This window comes from Capra hircus, assembly GCF_001704415.2.
Source record: "Capra hircus breed San Clemente chromosome X unlocalized genomic scaffold, ASM170441v1, whole genome shotgun sequence".
Classification (NCBI taxonomy): Eukaryota; Metazoa; Chordata; class Mammalia; order Artiodactyla; family Bovidae; genus Capra; species Capra hircus.
Genome location: NW_017189516.1, coordinates 35362065 through 35381156, shown reverse-complemented (window position 1 = coordinate 35381156; position 19092 = coordinate 35362065). Strand labels below are relative to the sequence as shown.

The window sequence follows — 19092 nt, the reverse complement described above, 5'->3', positions numbered from 1 at the left end:
GCCACACTTAATCATTTATATGCTTATTTATGGCTGCTTTCCCACTACAGTGATAGAGTAGTGTGACAAATCTTACAGTCCTTCTAATATGCCAAGCCTAAAATATTTATCATCTGGCCCTTTACAGAAAAAAAAAAAAATGCTTATTCCTGTTACAGAGATCAATAAGTTCAACACAGAGCAGTGAAATTTTTTCTGGTTGAGATACTAAATCTATTGCTTTCTGAGTAGATTACATAAAGAGTAACCTTTTTACTACTCCTTGTTAAGACTAAAAACTTCAAGATCAATTTTCATTTTAACAAAGAGAAAACCAAATAAGATTCAGGAGCTCCTTTCTTAACAAATCATCTTGCTAGTAAGCCCATCAACATTTAGCAAAATTTGTCAAAATGTTAATACATTTCAATGCCTCTTTTCACTCTATTATCTGCAGTTATTATAAGTGAGGACTAGATTTTTTTCCCTGCAAAAATCTGCAACTTTCTATGTCTATCCAGGTTATGTCTTTTACTAATCATTCACTTTTTGAAACAGACACTTTATTTTACAAACCACTCTCATTTTTTAAATAAAACACCTCCCATTCATTACCTTGTACATGCAGTTGTGCTTTTCTGCTACTGTTAATTTAGTACAGTCTCAGTTACCCACAGTAACTATATCCTTTAATCAACATGACTAACTCTGATTCTCTATAACCCCGTGGACTGCAGCCCACCAGGCTCCTCGGTCCATGGAATTTTCCAGGCAAGAATACTGGAGTGGGTTGCCATTTCCTCCTCTAGGGGATCTTCCCGATCCAGGGATCAAACCCACATCTCCAATGCCTCCTGCATTGGCAGGTGGATTCTTTACCTCTGAGCCACCTGGGAATCCCAAATTATGAACACACAGTTTTCACTTTTTCACAATCCTATTCAGTGTATAGAACTAAATTTATTTATCTGATCAATAAGCCAGTATAAAAAGTTTATGGAGCTCAGAATCACTATTCATGAAAAAACAAATCTAAATATAATAAAAATAAAATTCATTGATTGTGTTATATTTAACACATAAAAATTAGAAAAAAAGTCATATAAGTGTTCTGAAACTAGCCTAAGTTGTAAAAAAGATTCACCTTGAATATATGAACTTGAGTTTCTGTATAAATATGCTCAAAATTTCTGTAAGAAGTTTTTCTTTTTCTCTTAAAAGCTAGCACATGATAAGTTTTATTTTCTTTTTTTTCTTTGTAGATGTTTAGAACTGCTAGATAAAGAGAAGCATTTCTAAATCTCTATGAATTCATTAAAATAAAGCTCCAATAATTTTTAAGACTATATAATTGAATCATTAATACACTCCAGAGATAGGAAAAGATGTCAAATCACAAAAAGCTTTTCTCAGTTATACACTCCAGCACTGTGAGAGCTTACAGTTTCATTTACCTCAACAATAAGTCAAAAATAAACATAGAAACATTAAAAAGTACCTCTTTAGATATTAGAAGACTTTTTTGTGCTATGCTAAGTTGCCACATGGTGGCTTTTGTGATAGCAAGACTCAGAAAGCAATTATTGAAACTTCTTTTATAAATTCCTTGGAGTAGAACAAGCAGATGTAAAGAGGCCCCCATTCCTGGGTCTTGCAGGACTAGGGGCTGAAGAGCCAAAACACTGGTTTCATGCAGCTCAAAAAGAATCAGAGAACATCCTTTGAGAAACATCCTTACATTGGGCATTGAAGGCTGACTAAGAAGCAGCACCTATATATAATCTTTTATTCTGTAATTACTGTGGAATTCCCATTGGTTTCCATTTTCATTCCACTGATCCTTCCTTAGCTTCTCTGAGAGGTTACTTATGCCTTGCTTCTGGTATACCAGTTATTAAAAACAAAAGTCATAGTAAGTATGGCTGAAATGGAGAAGCACAATGGATTTCTCTACCAGAAAAGACTGCAGACCTAAAAGAGAAGATAGTGTTCACACATACTTGCTTATACACGCTAATGAGGATTGTGAAAAGGATGACTCTTGATCAATCCAAGACTAATCCAGAATCAAGACTTTTAATCAAATGCTGCCTTTCTTATGATATTCAAAGACAGGTGATGCCAGATTATTTCTCAAGAATGATTGCCTTCAAGAATAAGGGAAAAGGCAGTTTATTAAACTTATCTCTAGACTGATTTTCCAAGTCATTTGTGATGCTGTTAACGAAAAGGCAAGAAACTAAGAAATCTTTGTTTAGATTTCATAGCTACTTTGTCTTAGGAAATTATTTACCTTCTCATCAATTTCATAATATTTATTGATAAAAATCTTTGATTACAAATTTAAGAATTATGACACAATATTTTATGTGTACTCTGAAGCAAAGATTCATGGTTGGTCTGGATTAGAACTTAAGGTTTACTACTATTAACTCTACACAGAGCAGCTGTTACATAAACGAACTTTTTTTTCCTTATGCAGAATATAGGTACATACATATTCTATAGGTAATAGTCAATAAGTTGACTGGATGGTATACAGTTTATCTCTTTTCAGTAGTAAATAACTAACAGGATAATAATGAAAGAAATGATAAAGCATATTAAACATATTGAAATGTTTTCTCATATTTTGCCTTACATAACACTTTTGTTTATCTCCTCTAATTTAGCCTACATAATTTTATTACAGAACATTTACCATCATATTTGGCAACACATGGGGAATGTCATATATTACATTATTTTAAGGTCACCTAAAAAAAGAAGTATGAGCCAGAAATATTTAGCATTGAATAAGTGAATTTTTTGCTCATCATTAGGATCTGGTTGCAAAAGTCAGTTTGAGTTCTAGTATTAGAAATGATTTTTTTATGTAAGGTCTGAATAAGCTGAACAATAGTAAGAAGAAAAATAATAAGTTATTTTGTTTTCCTAAAGAAAATTAAAATGATCATTTTGTTCTACCTCTGGGATGAATAAGGCAATGAAAATCTGGAATTACACATGTTTCAATGCCATTCTCCCAAATCATCCCACCCTCTCCCTCTCCCACAGAGTCCAAAAGGATTCATGTTGATGTATGGCAAAACCAATACAATATTGTAAAGTAATTAACCTCCAATTAAAATAAATAAATTTATATTAAAAAAAGAAAATCTGGAATTAAAATTTAATGAAATAAGCTAATGAAGAGCAACTTCTATGGCCATGTATGGTGCCTAATTGTAAATCCAACAAAAGATGTGTGAAACATGTGTGAGGAATGTTATAAACAGTTACTAAAAGACCTAGGCAAATGAAGTTAATGGTCAAGAAGATTCAATGCCAAATATTCAATTGTCCAAAATGCAATCCAGATGAGTATCCCAAAAGTGTCTTTCATAGATCCCAAGATCTTGACCCTGGGATAATCAAAAATAAAATGTATAGGAAATGGCAAAGGGAATAGCCTAGCCAGTCCTGTAAAAGAAACAAAAAAGTTGGATGAGGGCACATATTCTGCCATAAAACATGCAGTACTAATCAATACTAATTTAAAAGTGCTGTACTAACATATATGATATTGTCCTATTTTACAAATTTTGGGAAGGGTAGTATCACTGTTGTTTATTACCATGTTTTATAATAATATATATGATGTTGCTGCTGCTGCTGCTGCTGCTAAGTCGCTTCAGTCGTGTCCGGCTCTGTGCAACCCCATAGACGACAGCCCACCAGGTTCCCCCGTCCCTGGGATTCTCCAGGCAAGAGCACTGGAGTGGGTTGCCATTTCCTTCTCCAATGCATGAAACTGAAAAGTGAAAGTGAAGTCGCTCAGTCATGTCCGACCCTTAGTGACCCCATGGACTACAGCCTACCAGGCTCCTCCATACATGGGATTTTCCAGGCAAGAGTACTGGAGTGGGGTGCTATTGCCTTCTCCAATATATATGATGTTACATATAATCTTTTCTATGATGTAATATTTATCTACTGCTGTACATTATCCTAAACCTGGTTGGGCAGAAATTTAGGAGCAGCTTAGTAGTATGGATCTGTCTTAGGGTCTCTCATGAGGTTCAGTCAGATGTCAGCCAAGGCTTCCTTCATCTTCAGAATATACTGAATGGAGAATTCCCTGGTTATCCAGTGATTAGAACTTGGCACTTTCACTGCCGTGACCTGGGTTCAGTCCCTTGTCTGGAAACTAAGATCCTGCAAGTAAGCCGAACAGGCACCAAAAAAAAAAAAAAAAAAAATCACTGAATGATGCTAGAGAATCTGTTTTCACTTTCATGGCTAGTGCTGGCTATTGCCAAGAGAATTCAGTTCTTCTACAGTGTACCTATTCATGGACTGCCGGAGTTTTCTCATCATGTATTAGCTGGCTTCTCCCAGAAGTGATCCAAACAAAAGCAAGGTAGAAACTGCAATGCATTTTATGACCTAGCTTTGGAAGTTACATACCATCAGGTACCTATTAAATATGTGAGGAAACTATTCAAGGCCATAAATATCCAAGATGTGGGTCACAGTTTATCTCATACATTACATTTTAAAAATTTATAGAGAAAAAATATCTTTTCTGAGAAATATAAGGAAGACCAACTAATGTTTCATATACATTATGTCCCCAATTATATTATGAACACCCTGAAAGAATGCAACTTGTACAATTACTATAGAGCCATAACCTCAGTGGAGTGGGTTGCCATTTCCTCCACTAGGAGTCTTCCTGACCCAGGGATCTCATCCACATCTCCTGCAGCTCCTGCATTGGCAGGCAGATTCTTTAACACTGAGCCAACTGGGAAGTCCAATATCATAATTCAAAAATGTGTTTAATATTCCTAGCCTACCAAACATCATAGCTTAGCCTAGCCTAACTTCAACATGCTCAGAATACTACTCAAAGGAGTATAACAAAAATCAATCAGTCAAAAATATCATAAATAAATTTAACAAAATGTCTCTTCTGTCTATAAAATTCAGTGAATCCAGAGAGGCTTTGAATTACAGTTCAAAACGAAGCCAGTATGTGAAAGTTGAGGTGATGTGGGTTGCAATAACTGCTGTTCAATGCATTCAAATGGGCCCTTAGTGGGTAAGAAATAGTTAATTCTATTTTGAAAATGAGTCAATAGTTAGCGGAGTATAGTTTACATGCAGTGAGACAATCTAACTTTGCGAGTATAGCAGGTCTGAAGAATTCCAACTTACTGAAATAGCTATGTGAGGGGAAACTAATACCAATACCTTCCATGCTGAATTTTTTAAAGCAATTATTTTTATAGTATTCAGGTGAGGATTACTTTGTAAAGCTGTATTTTTTAAAGGTAAGATCTGGGAGAATCTCTAAGGAAGATGAAGTGTTAGGATATGTATCCATTCCTTCTATATATGATTAGCTCACTTCTGAAGTGATTTAATTTCTTGTAGGTAATATGCCTTTAAGCAACATTTCCAGTGCTTACTTTCCTGCTCATAGACTAAACTCAGCATCAGCCATTTGATTTTATAGAGATCCAATTTTGTTTTAATTGAAATATATTATGTAAAAAGTTAATAATCCATTGAAGTTGCAATTTACTAAATGGTACCCTGGTGACTTGACAAGTCAACATAGCTTCCCAAAGTATCTAATATACCACAAGGGAGTATTTTATTACCCTGATGAAATCAGTTGAGTAGGTGTATACAATTCTAGATACTGTTTACTTATGTAGTCTAATCAGTTTCTTGTAAAACTTTCTTTAATAAAGAAGTGAATTAAAATTCATGGCATTAAAGTAAAATGAGACATTTCTACCAATTTTTAAAATGGGAAATCAATATACATATATATGCAAATATATAATATATATATATAATGTATTATAAAGAAGAAAAATATTTCATCTTTGTCTCCATTTCCTGGCAGAGCTCCCACAACCCTTAGTTTTCTAACTGATAAGAGTGATAGGAATATATTTTGTTCTAGTCAGGTGATTCCTGGCAGTCTCCTAAATAGTTTTAGGCTGGAAATGGTCCCAGAAAGATCGAGCCCTGGTTAAAAACTTGGAATTTTCATTCTCACTCCCCAACTTCCAGAGAGTGGAGAAGGGCTAGATATTGAGCTAATCACTGATGCTTATGTAGTGAATCCTCCATAAATCCCCAAAATAACAGAGTTCTGAGAACTTAGGAAATAAAGAACACATCCACATGCTAGGAAATGGCACACTCCAACTCCATGGAGCAGAGGTTCCTGTACTCAGGACTCTTCCTGCCCTTGCCCTATGTACCTCTCATCTGACTGTTATTTATATCCTTTATAACAAACTATAATAGTAAGTATACTTTTTCTTGAGTTATGTGAGACATTCTACCAAATTTTCAAACTTGAGGGGGTTGTAAAAAAAACCCCAGCTTAGGAGCCAAGTTGGACAGTGTGGATAACTTGGATACTTATGACTGGAATCTTAAGTAAGGGCATTCTTGTGGGACTGAGTCCTTACCTATGGAGTTTGATACTAACACCAGTTAGTGTCAGAATTGAATTCTCATCATCTGGTTGTTCTATATCTATATCGTTCTATATCTATATCAACCTATATCTATAAAAGCACTAAAAGATTTTAAACCATGTAGACCTATAACTTAAAACTCAAAAGCTTGGATTTGAGATATAATATTCCTAAAATTGCGCTTCCCTTATGGCTCAGCTAGTAAAGAATCCACTTACAATATGGGAGACCTGGGTTTGATCCCTGAGTTGAGAAGATCCCCTGGAAAAGGGAAAGACTACCCACTCCAGTATTCTGGCCTAGAGAATTCCATGGACTATATAGTCTATGGGGTTGCAAAGAGTCAGACACGACTGAGCAAATTTCATAGACAGGTTCCTAAAATTTATATTAAAATCATCAAATTGTTCTGTACTCAAATAGCTAATCAAGATGCCTTGTCTTGGGATGAAACAGAATCAGAACATTAGCACTGGAAGGTTCCTAGAAGGGTGTACAAAGTAACATGACTGTTTCACAGATGAGGTACTGAAATTGAAATGGGTAAGTAACTTGTTTAACTTCATATAGCTAGAATCATCAAAACTAACACTAGAACTGAATTAATCTAAATCTAGAGTTATTTTTTCACCATTTCACCATTTCTATATTACTTTCCATTAAAATGTACAATATATTTTAGGATAGTAGAGGTTTCTTTACTTAATAATCAGTTAAAAATAAACAGAATATCCCAATTGATATGTAAAATTAACAAAACATCTTTCAGTCAAGATGATAGACCGAGTATACATTCTTTTCTCCTTTCTTCCTAAAACCCAATAAAATGACAGCAAAGGAATGAAAAACTATTTTAAAAACCAAATCAACAGAGCAAATGGAATAAAAGGGACTTCTATGAGTTTCCTTCAAGATAGAATGCCTTCTATCTTGGACTAATGAAGCAAGGTAGAAAGAGCAAAAGTCTATAACATTGCATGGAAGATGGTGTAGCCAAAAAGAAATTTGATCTCCCAATCAAAACTTGAAATAATAAACTTCAAAAAGTGAAAGTTTTTTTTAACCTATGCATGATACAGTATCAACATTTGAAATGCCAAAAGTATCAATTAACAGAAAGATGAAAAAATTCACAGTCTTCTTTTACTGCTTTCAGCCTCTGATATGGAGTATGGAAAAATAAGTTAGGCAGATATACACATACAAAAGCTCTTGAGTACCAAAAATAGTGAATTGAAATTGATATAGAGTATTGACTACCTCAGAAAAGGAGTAATTGCTCTCTCAGTCCATTCAGTTACATTCAAAAAGGCATAGGGTAGACATAGAAAGAATTAACTAAGAATAATACAACTGAGGAGAGTAATTTCTTTGCAATGAGGTAGATGCAACAATCTCATTAAGATAATTTTTGTCATTAGGTGGTTCTGTAAAGATTTACTTACTCTTCATCTCATTTTTTTTAATTTTATTTTTTTTATTTTTTAAATTTTAAAATCTTTAATTCTTACATGCGTTCCCAAACATGAACCCCCCTCCCACCTCCCTCCCCACAACATCTCTCTGGGTCATCCCCATGCACCAGCCCCAAGCAAGCTGCACCCTACGTCAGACATGGACTGGCAATTCAATTCTTACATGACAGTATACATGTTGGAATTCCCATTCTCCCAAATCATCCCACCCTCTCCCTCTCCCTCTGAGTCCAAAAGTCCGTTATACACATCTGTGTCTTTCTTCCTGTCTTGCATACAGGGTCGTCATTGCCATCTTCCTAAATTCCATATATATGTGTTAGTATACTGTATTGGTGTTTTTCTTTCTGGCTTACTTCACTCTGTATAATCGGCTCCAGTTTCATCCATCTCATCAGAACTGATTCAAATGAATTCTTTTTAATGGCTGAGTAATACTCCATTGTGTATATGTACCACAGCTTTCTTATCCATTCATCTGCTGATGGACATCTAGGTTGTTTCCATGTCCTGGCTATTATAAACAGTGCTGCGATGAACATTGGGGTACATGCGTCTCTTTCAATTCTAGTTTGAAAGGATAAATAAAATTGACAAACCATTAGCCAGACTCATCAAGAAGCAAAGAGAGAAAAATCAAATCAATAAAATTAGAAATGAAAATGGAGAGATCACAACAGACAACACAGAAATACAAAGGATCATAAGAGACTACTATCAGCAGTTGTATGCCAATAAAATGGACAACGTGGAAGAAATGGACAAATTCTTAGAAAAGTACAATTTTCCAAAACTGAACCAGGAAGAAATAGAAAATCTTAACAGACCCATCACAAGCACGGAAATTGAAACGGTAATCAGAAATCTTCCAGCAAACAAAAGCCCAGGTCCAGACGGCTTCACAGCTGAATTCTACCAAAAATTTCGAGAAGAGCTAACACCTATCCTCCTCAAACTCTTCCAGAAAATTGCAGAGGAAGGTAAACTTCCAAACTCATTCTATGAGGCCACCATCACCCTAATACCAAAACCTGACAAAGATGTCACAAAAAAGGAAAACTACAGGCCAATATCACTGATGAACATAGATGCAAAAATCCTCAACAAAATTCTAGCAATCAGAATCCAACAACACATTAAAAAGATCATACACCATGACCAAGTGGGCTTTATCCCAGGGATGCAAGGATTCTTCAATATCTGCAAATCAATCAATGTAATTCACCACATTAACAAATTGAAAAATAAAAACCATATGATTATCTCAATAGATGCAGAGAAGGCCTTTGACAAAATTCAACATCCATTTATGATAAAAACTCTCCAGAAAGCAGGAATAGAAGGAACATACCTCAACATAATAAAAGCTATATATGACAAACCCACAGCAAACATTATCCTCAATGGTGAAAAATTGAAAGCATTTCCCCTAAAGTCAGGAACAAGACAAGGGTGTCCACTTTCACCGCTACTATTCAACATAGTTCTGGAAGTTTTGGCCACAGCAATTCATCTCATTTTTAATTAACTAAAACCAATATTAGTTCTTGCCCTTGTGTTAAACAATACTGAAACCAGGCATACTTTCTTGCCCTATGTAAAATTGTACTGATACCAAGGAAAAGTACGTTAGCTCTTGCACCAAGAAATATCCACTCCTCAAAGGTAAAACTATGACTCAACTAAAAACCTTTTTTTTTAAATCAAGACTAAGCTTACTTATCAAGAGAATTTCAAGCCCTTGCTTCACTGTACCTATCAATTGAAAGCTATTATATTGTAAATGCTGCCCACTCTGAGCCAATTCTCCACATTACAAAGCGTACCTTAAAGTCATCCATCCCAAGCCATAAAACCCTATGAGTTATATTTTCCTAATTTCCCCCATTTTGAGACATCACTAACCCTCTGACAAGATGTTCTCCTTCAATGCATTAAATGTAATAAATTTAGACTTGCTTGAACAACAGGTATTTTGGGTGGTTTTTAGAGTTGATCCTTGATGCTCAACCAAAATCTTCTGACTTGTTACCAGTCACTGAAGAAATGTTTGTTGCTAGGGATGCTAGTGGGATTTGAAAATCTTGATCATACATATGATCTCTCAGTCTCATATGAGGTACATCCTAGAATCAATCATTTCCAAACATGGGAATCTTATTAATAAAGTGTTATTCTACTTTTTTATTATTATTATTATGAACATGACTCTGACTTAGAGGTATAATTTAGAACTTAGAAATAACCAACCAGATATCAGAGGAAGTATGGGAAATTTGGTCAGCTTGAAGTTTATCAGTTTGTATTCAAAATCCATTTGCTTTTCTCCATATCAAAACATAATGATACTAATTTAGACCAGTAGGGCATATAATTTTCGTAGTCATGGAGATTTATTTCTGCTGATTCATCCAGTTCAGTCTGGCTTACCATGCTGAGATGATTAGCTAAATTTCGAATGTAGCCTGAGACCATAGAACAGAACATATTTCATTCTTCCATAACAGATAATTTAAACTCATTACTAATAAGTTTCAACCAACTAGTCAAATCTCTCTAGGGTAAGCTTACATTTGAAGCCTGAGTCCATGAATTTTCACTGTAGTTCCACAAATAGTCTAGCCTCACAAGAATACTTCAAAACACAGCTAATATGATCAGAGTGATTAAAAAAAAAAAGAAAAGATAACCTTCTCCCCTATACTGATAATAATTTGCCCCAACACTAGAAAGGATAACCAGACATCAAATTTAGTTTTGAAATTATTCCAGTGGCTTATCCTACACAGAATAAGTAAACTAAATAGCTGCTTTAAAAGTACAACTAAGTGTGGCTCTAACTGGTGTGATAGTATTCTAAAGAAATTAATGTTTGTTTTAAAGCATTGAAGCCCCTTGAGGCTGTTTTTGTCCGTCTCCTTGCCAAAAAAAGAGAGAAATATCTGGCTAAAGGGGAAGATGGTGTGATCACTCACCTAGAGCCAGACATCCTGGAATGTGAAGTCAAGTGGGCCTTAGAAAGCATCACTATGAACAAAGCTAGTGGAGGTGATGGAATTCCAGTTGAGCTCTTTCAAATCCTGAAAGATGATGCTGTGAAAGTGCTGCACTCAATATGCCAGCAAATTTGGAAAACCCAGCAGTGGCCACAGGACTGGAAAAGGTCAGTTTTCATTTCATCCCAAAGAAAGGCTATGCCAAAGAATGCTCAAACTACCGAACAATTACACTCATCTCACACGCTAGTAAAGTAATGCTCAAAATTCTCCAAACCAGGCTTGAGCAATTTGTGAACCGTGAACATTCTGATGTTCAAGCTGGTTTTAGAAAAGGCAGAGGAACCAGAGATCAAATTGCCAACATTCGCTGGATCATGAAAGAAGCAAGAGAGTTCCAGAAAACTTCTATTTCTGCTTTGTTGACTATGCCAAAGCCTTTGACTGTGTGGATCACAATAAGCTGTGGAAAATTCTGAAAGAGATGGGAATACCAGACCACCTGACCTGCCTCTTGAGAAACCTATATGCAGATCAGGAAGCAACAGTTAGAACTGGACATGGAACAACAGACTGGTTCCAAATAGGAAAAGGAGTGCATCAAGGCTGTATATTGTCACCCTGCTTATTTAACTTGTATGCAGAATACAGCATGAGAAACGCTGGTCTGGAAGAAGCACAAGCTGGAATCAAGATTGCCGGGAGAAATATCAATAACCTCAGATATGCAGATGAATCACCCCTATGGCAGAAAGTGAAGAGGAACTAAAAAGCCTCTTGATGAAAGTGAAAGTGGAGAGTGAAAAAGTGGGCTTAAAGCTCAACATTCAGCAAGCGAAGATCATGGCATCCGGTCCCATCACTTAATGGGAAATAGATGGGGAAACAGTGGAAACAGTGTCAGACTTTATTTTTCTGGGCTCCAAAATCACTGAAGATGGTGATTGCAGCCATGAAATTAAAAGATGCTTATTCCTTGGAAGAAAAGTTATGACCAACCTAGACAGCATATTCAAAAGCAGAGACATTACTTTGCCGACTGAGGTCTGTCTAGTCAAGGCTATGGTTTTTCCAGTGGTCATGTATGGATGTGAAAGTTGGACTGTGAAGAAGGCTGAGTGCCGAAGAATTGATGCTTTTAAGCTGTGGTGTGGAGAAGACTCTTGAGAGTCCCTTGGACTGCAAGGAGATCCAACTAGTCCATTCTGAAAGATATCAGTCCTGGGTATTCATTGGAAGGACTGATGCTAAAGCTGAAACTCCTATACTTTGGCCACCTCATGCGAAGAGTTGATTCACTGGAAAAGACTCTGATGCTGGGAAGGATTGGGGGCAGGAGGAGAAGGGGAGGACAGAGGATGGGATGGCTGGATGGCATCACCGACTCAATGGACATGAGTTTGGGTGAACTCTGGGAGTTGGTGATGGACAAGTAGGCCTGGCATTCTGCAATTCATGGGGTCGCAAAGAGTCGGACATGACTGAGTGAGTGAACTGAACTGAACTGAACTGAACTGAACTGAACTGAAAGGAGAAGAGGGCAGCCGAGGATGAGATGGTTGGGTAGCATCTCCAACTCAATGGCCGTGAACTGAGCAAACTCTGCAATATAGTGGAGGACAGGGAGCCTGGCTTATTGCAATCTATGGGGTTGCAAAGAGTTGGGCACAACTTAGCAGACTGAAGAACAACAAAACATATGAAATAGGAGATGGAGTAGGAAGAGAGGTTACTTGAATAAATCTCCTTTGGAAACTCCCATATCATTCTCTGAAGAAGTCTATGTAAATATCCTGGATGAGTTCAATATTTGTGTAATTAAATTATAACTTGAGGTGTCTTACATCTTGTAAATTGTATTTATATTCATAACTCATGATCTCAGTTCACTTCATTACAATTATAAAGTATTATTCTGATACTATAAATGAGAATGATTTAGAAAAGTTAATTCAGGTCAGTTCAGTCTCTCAGTCATGCCTGACTCTTTGTGACTCTGCAGCCAAGCCTCCCTGTCCATCACCAGCTCCTGGAGTTTACTCAAACGCATGTCCATTGAGTCGGTGATGCCATCCAACCATCTCATCCTCTGTTATCCCCTTCTCCTCCTGCCACCTTCAATCTTTCACAGCATCGGGGTCTATTCCAGTGAGTCAGTTGTTTACATCAGGTGGCCAAAATACTGGAGTTTCAGCTTCAGGATCAGTCCTTCCAATGGATACTTAGGACTGATTTCCTTTATGATTGACTGGTTGGATCTTCGAGCAGTCCGAGGGACTCTCAAGAGTCTTCTCCAACATCACAGTTTAAAAGCATCAATTCTTCAGCGCTCAGCTTTCTTCACAGTCCAACTCTCACATCCATACATGACCACTGGAAAAACCATAGCCTTGACTAGACGGACCTTTGTTGGCAAAGTAATGTCTCTGCTTTTGAATATGCTGTCTATGTTGGTCATAACTTTCCTTCCAAGGAGCAAGCATCTTTTAATTTCATGGCTGCTGTCACCATCTACAGTGATTTTGGAGCCCCGCCAAAATTAAAATCTGTCACTATTTCCACTGTTTCCCCATCTATTTCCCATGAAATGATGGACCAGATGCATAATCTTAGTTTTCTGAATATTGAGCTTTAAGCCAAACTTTCACTCTCCTCTTTCACTTTCATCAAGAGGTTCTTTAGTTCTTCTTCACTTTCTGCCATAAGGGTGATTCATCTGCATATCTGAGGTAATTGTTATTTCTCCCGGCAATCTTGATTCCAGCTTGGGCTTCATCCAACCCAGTGTTTCTCATGATGTACTCTGTATAAGCTAAATAAGCAGGGTGACAATATACAGCCTTGATGTACTCCTTTTCCTATTTGGAACCAGTCTGTTGTTCCATGTCAGTTCTAACTCTTACTTCCTGACCTACATACAGCCTTGATGTACTCCTTCTCCCATGTGGAACCAGTCTGTTGTTCCATGTCAGTTCTAACTCTTGCTTCCTGACCTACATACAGATTTCTCAAGAGGCAGGTCAGGTGGTCTGGTATATGAAAAGGCAAAAAGATAGGACACTGAAAGATGAATTCCCCAGGTCAGTAAGTGCCCAAAATCCTACTGGAGATCAGTGGGGAATTAACTCCAGAATGAATGAAGAAATGGAGCCAAAGCAAAAACAACACCCAGTTTTGGATGTGACTGGGGATAGAGGCAAAGTCTGATGCTGTAAAGAGCAATACTGCATAAGAACCTGGAATGTTAGGTCCATGAATCAAGGCAAATTGGAAGTGGTCAAACAGGAGATGGTAAGAGTGAATGATGACATTTTAGGAATCAGTGAACTAAAATGGACTGGAACGGGTGAATTTAACTCAGATGACCATTATATCTACTGCTGTGGGCAAGAATCCCTTAGAAGAAATGGAGTAGCCATCATAGTCAACAAAAGAGTCCAAAATGCAGTACTTGGATGCAATCTCAAAAACGACAGAATGATCTCTGTTCATCTCCAAGGCAAACCATTTAATATCATTTAATATCACAATAATCCAAGTCTATGCCCCAAACAATAATGCTGAAGAAGCTGAAGTTGAACGGTTCAATGAAGACCTCCAAGACCTTCTAGAACTAACAGCCCAAAAACATGTCCTTTCATTACAGGGGACTGGAATGGAAAAGTAGGAAGTCAAGAAACACCTGGAGGAACAGGCAAATTTGGCCTTGGGGTACAAAATGAAGCAGGTCAAAGGCTAACAGTTTTGCCAAGAGATCATGCTGGTCATAGCAAACATCCTCTTCCAGCAACACAGAAGACTCTACACATGGACATCACCAGATGGTCAATACCAAAATCAGATTGATTATATTCTTTGTAGCCAGAGATGGAGACGCTCTATACAGTCAGCAAAAAGAAGACCAGGAGTGGTCTGTGGCTCAGATCTTTAACTCCTTATTGCCAAATTTAGACTTAAATTGAAAAAAGTAGGGAAAACTACTAGACCATTCAGGTATGACCTAAGTCAAATCCCTTATGATTATACAGTGGAAGTGAGAAATAGATTCAAGGGATTAGATCTAATAGACAGAGTGCCTGATGAACTATGGATGGAGGTTCATGACACTGTACAGGAGACAGGGATCAAGACCATCCCCAAGAAAAAGAAATGAAAAAAAGCAAAATGGTTGTCTGAGGAGGCCTTACAAATAGCTGTGAAAAGAAGAGAAGTGAAAAACAAAGGAGAAAAGGAAAGATATACCCATTTGGTTGCAGATTTCCAAAAAATGGCAAGGAGAGAGAAGAAAGCCTTCCTCAGTGATCAGCGCAAAGAAACAGAGGGGAACAATAGAATGGGAAAGACTAGAGATCTCTTCAAGAAAATCAGAGATACGAAGGGAAAATGTCATGCAAAGATGGGTTCAATAAAGGACAGAAATGGTATGGACCTGGCAGAAGAAGAAGATATTAAGAAGAGGTGGCAAGAATACACAGAATAACTATACAAAAAAGATCTTCACGACCCAGATAACCCCGATGGTGTGATCACTCACCTAGAGCCAGACATCCTGGAATGTGAAGTCAAGTGGGCCTTAGAAAGCATCATTATGAGCAAAGCTAAGGAGGTGATGGAATTTCAGTTGAGCAATTTCAAATTCTAAAAGATGATGCTGTGAAAGTGGTGTACTCAATATGTCAGCAAATTTGGAAAACTCAGCAGTGGCCACAGGACAGGAAAATGTCATTTTTCTTTCTAATCACAAAGAAAGGCAATGCCCAAGCATGCTCAAACTACTGAACAATTGCACTCATCTCACACTCTAGTAAAGTAATGCTCAAAATTCTCCAAGCCAGGCTTTAACAGTAAGTGAACCGTGAACTTCCAAATGTTCAAGCTGGATTTAGAAAAGGCAGAGGAACCAGAGATCAAATTGCCAACATCTTCTGGATTATGGAAGAAGAAAGAGAATTCCAGAAAAACATCTATTTCTGCTTTATTAACTATGCCAAAGCCTTTGACTGTGTGGATCACCACAAGAGAAATTAATTGTCTTAAATTTATATCACAGGACTGTTTTGAGATGCAGCCATTTCTGAAACAGATATTTTAACTCCAAATCCAGTGTTCTTTATTCATGTCTAAAAGTGGGAAATGATTTCTTGAGTAGATATTTAAAAATAATGTGGCAATGTCTAAGTGTCTAGAATTCAAATTAGAGGAAGTTGATTACAAAAGAGCTTTCATTTATTGACATATGTCTTACTACCATACTAGTGTAGAAGACTTCTGTAATGTTCATTTTCTGTAGGAAATTTCCAAATACCACCTAATTTAGTCTTCGTTGAAAATCTTTATATGTAGGTATGTCCATTACCTGTTTTTCACTGGCTTCAGTCCTGGATCCTTGTGCTCATCCTGCTTTTCTTCCTGGTACTCTCCTGCTTGTGGGCAAAACCAAAGGGTCATTGGTAGTAGCCTGAACCTTGAAAATGATGAAAAGGCAATGGAAAATTTAAAAAACTGAAAATTATTGATGATACTTGAGCAGAGATGAAAGTAGATTAACCACAAATTTAGGATAACAAAGTAAACAATATATACTTGATGAACCCAAACTCTCCTTATATACAAAGAGAATTACCATGACTATTATAAAGAAGATTTAATATCAAACAGATAGTATGATAGCCTTGTCAGTCAAGGATATAGAAGTCTTTGTTGCTGAACTCCAATATACTTCATTCCATCATTTAAAAATTAAAATATTTATGCCCATTATTTCAGTTTTTCCTTCAAGTACAGTAGCACATGCATGCGTGCTAAATTGCTGCAGTTGTGTCTGACTCTTTGCAACCCTATGGACCCTGGCCAGCCCGGCTCCTCTGTCCATGGGATTTCCCAGGCAAGAATACTGGAGTGGGTTGCCATGCTCTCCTCCAGGAAATGCAGTAGTGCTACCTTATAAAAGGCCAATTTTAGATTTTTTGTCATCACTGCAGATCACATAAGCATGCTCACATTTACTCTAAATACAAATATTTCATATGCTCTCATATAATATCTAAAATACAAATATTTGAATGCCCTTTGGTTTCAGGATAGTATTTTCAGCCAAAGGATTACAATTATTGAAATAAATGGTGAACTAGAATGAGAAACTATCCTCATATATATTTTCCTTACAGATCCTGATCAACTATTTGTTCTAAACTTATAGACTTAATCTGCTCTTCAAATCTAGGAAACAAAAAAGACTGGCAGAGAAAAATGAAATATGTCCATCAAGTCAGAATGATGTTGCTATGAGTTGATCACATCAAGAAATGTTGAATCTGATCAATAAAACTTCTGAACTATATTATTTCAAAAACAGGCACAGAAGACATCAGTGGAAGCAGATGAGTAAAATATTTCTCTGTACAATAAATTTAGTTTTCACTATATCTGTCCTAATGTTTACCAGCCTTTTGCATAGAGAATATGTCCCCCAGAGAGGAAAATAGGTCTTATGTATGGATTAAGCCATAAAAGCCTATGGTAATAATATTGCTAAAAATGTACTACATTTATAAAGAAAGAAATCCAGGGTTCTCAAACACATCTGTGTGTACCCATAGAGAGAGATAGAGTAAGAGAGAGAGAAGCCAGGAAAGAAGGAAAAGAGAAAGAAAAAATGAAGGGAAAAAAAAGATATATTTTTAAAATATTTAAATTTTTAAAGTTAAAAATTAACTTAGAAAAGTTTAGAAAGTTTTTATAATTTGCCTAAGTCTCCCAACTTGTCAGTGGTAGAGTCAAAATCTGAATTCAGGTCTGATGCCAAAGTTAATAAACCATCCTGCCTCTAGAATTTCTTTTTTTATATATAAATTTATTTATTTTAATTGGAGGTTAATTACGTTACAATATTATATTGGTTTTGCCTTACATCAACATGAATCTGCCACAGGTATACACGTGCTCTCCATCCTGAACCCCCTCCCTCATCCCTCCCTGTACCATCCCTCTGGGTCGTCTCAGTGTCTATCACCAGTATAATTTCCACAGCAAATTATTCCTTCTCTTGCACCCTCTCCCTCGAGTTACAATTTCCCTTAGGTTTCTGCAAGTCTATACTTCCTACAAAATTATTATTATAATCAAATACTTATCTACATGTTAGATTAGTAGACTCCATTTGTTTTACATGAGTTCCATGTCCTTAAATTTTGAATATCTTTTTTAAGAGATTCCTAAGATGTTATACTTCTAACATTTTTTTTTTGCTATTTACATTCTTTGGTATTAATGTGTCATATTCTATAAGACTTCCAATCACTCATTACACAGACTTAAATCATTGATGATCTACTAAATGCTTATTGAAATCCAATTAGTAATTTAAATAATGGATTCATCACATTGCAGAGATTAATTATATCCATTATGGTGCTATTAAAATGTGTTTTACATTGTAATTAGCATCAATAAAGTAAGGAGTGAGCTTTTTCAGCTATTATGAGCCATACAAAATGAATTTTAATATCAATGAAATACAGATATTAATATCTTAAGTTTATGGTATTTATTAAGTGTTCCCAACACTCAATTTTTTGTATATGTTCAATTTTGTTGATAATTCCCAGATGGACTTTACACGTAACACAGTATCCACAAAATGATCATCTGTACTTAAGAGATATGTACATTCATGTATTCACTCATCCATTAATTGGTCACCTACTTAGTATACTTCTTTGTGCTAGGATCTCTTCTTGGATTTGTGGTGATTAATCAAACAGAATAAGATTGTGTCCTTTTGACAATGAACAAATAAATAAACAAATACTTATCTTTTGGTTAAGTGCCATAAAGAAAACACAAGAAATGCATGGGAATCTGGGTGTCATTCAATATCTTCAACTAACTGAAAAATCAGATTAGACAAATGGACAACTGATTTGGTTTTAAAGCAGCATCTCTGATATGACCTGCTGGGCAGTTTCTTGATCGTGGGATGGTTTGAGTGTCCCAGACATGAAGTTGAAGAGTCTGGGCGGCAGAGGTCCATTCAGGGAGCTTAAAACAGAGACTCTTTGCTAACCTAGTAGGATACCCTTAAAACTCCACTAGAGCATGCTATGCAATATCCAAGAATTTAATCACATAAAATGTGGTATCACAGTATCCAAA

The 19092-nt window shown here is 36.4% G+C and overlaps 1 pseudogene; it reads right to left on the bottom strand.

Annotated features, from left to right (window-relative positions):
* The window catches only part of LOC106503837, a 42581-nt pseudogene extending 26195 nt beyond the window's left edge, over positions 1-16386 (bottom strand).
* Positions 16387-19092: the final 2706 nt, after the last annotated feature.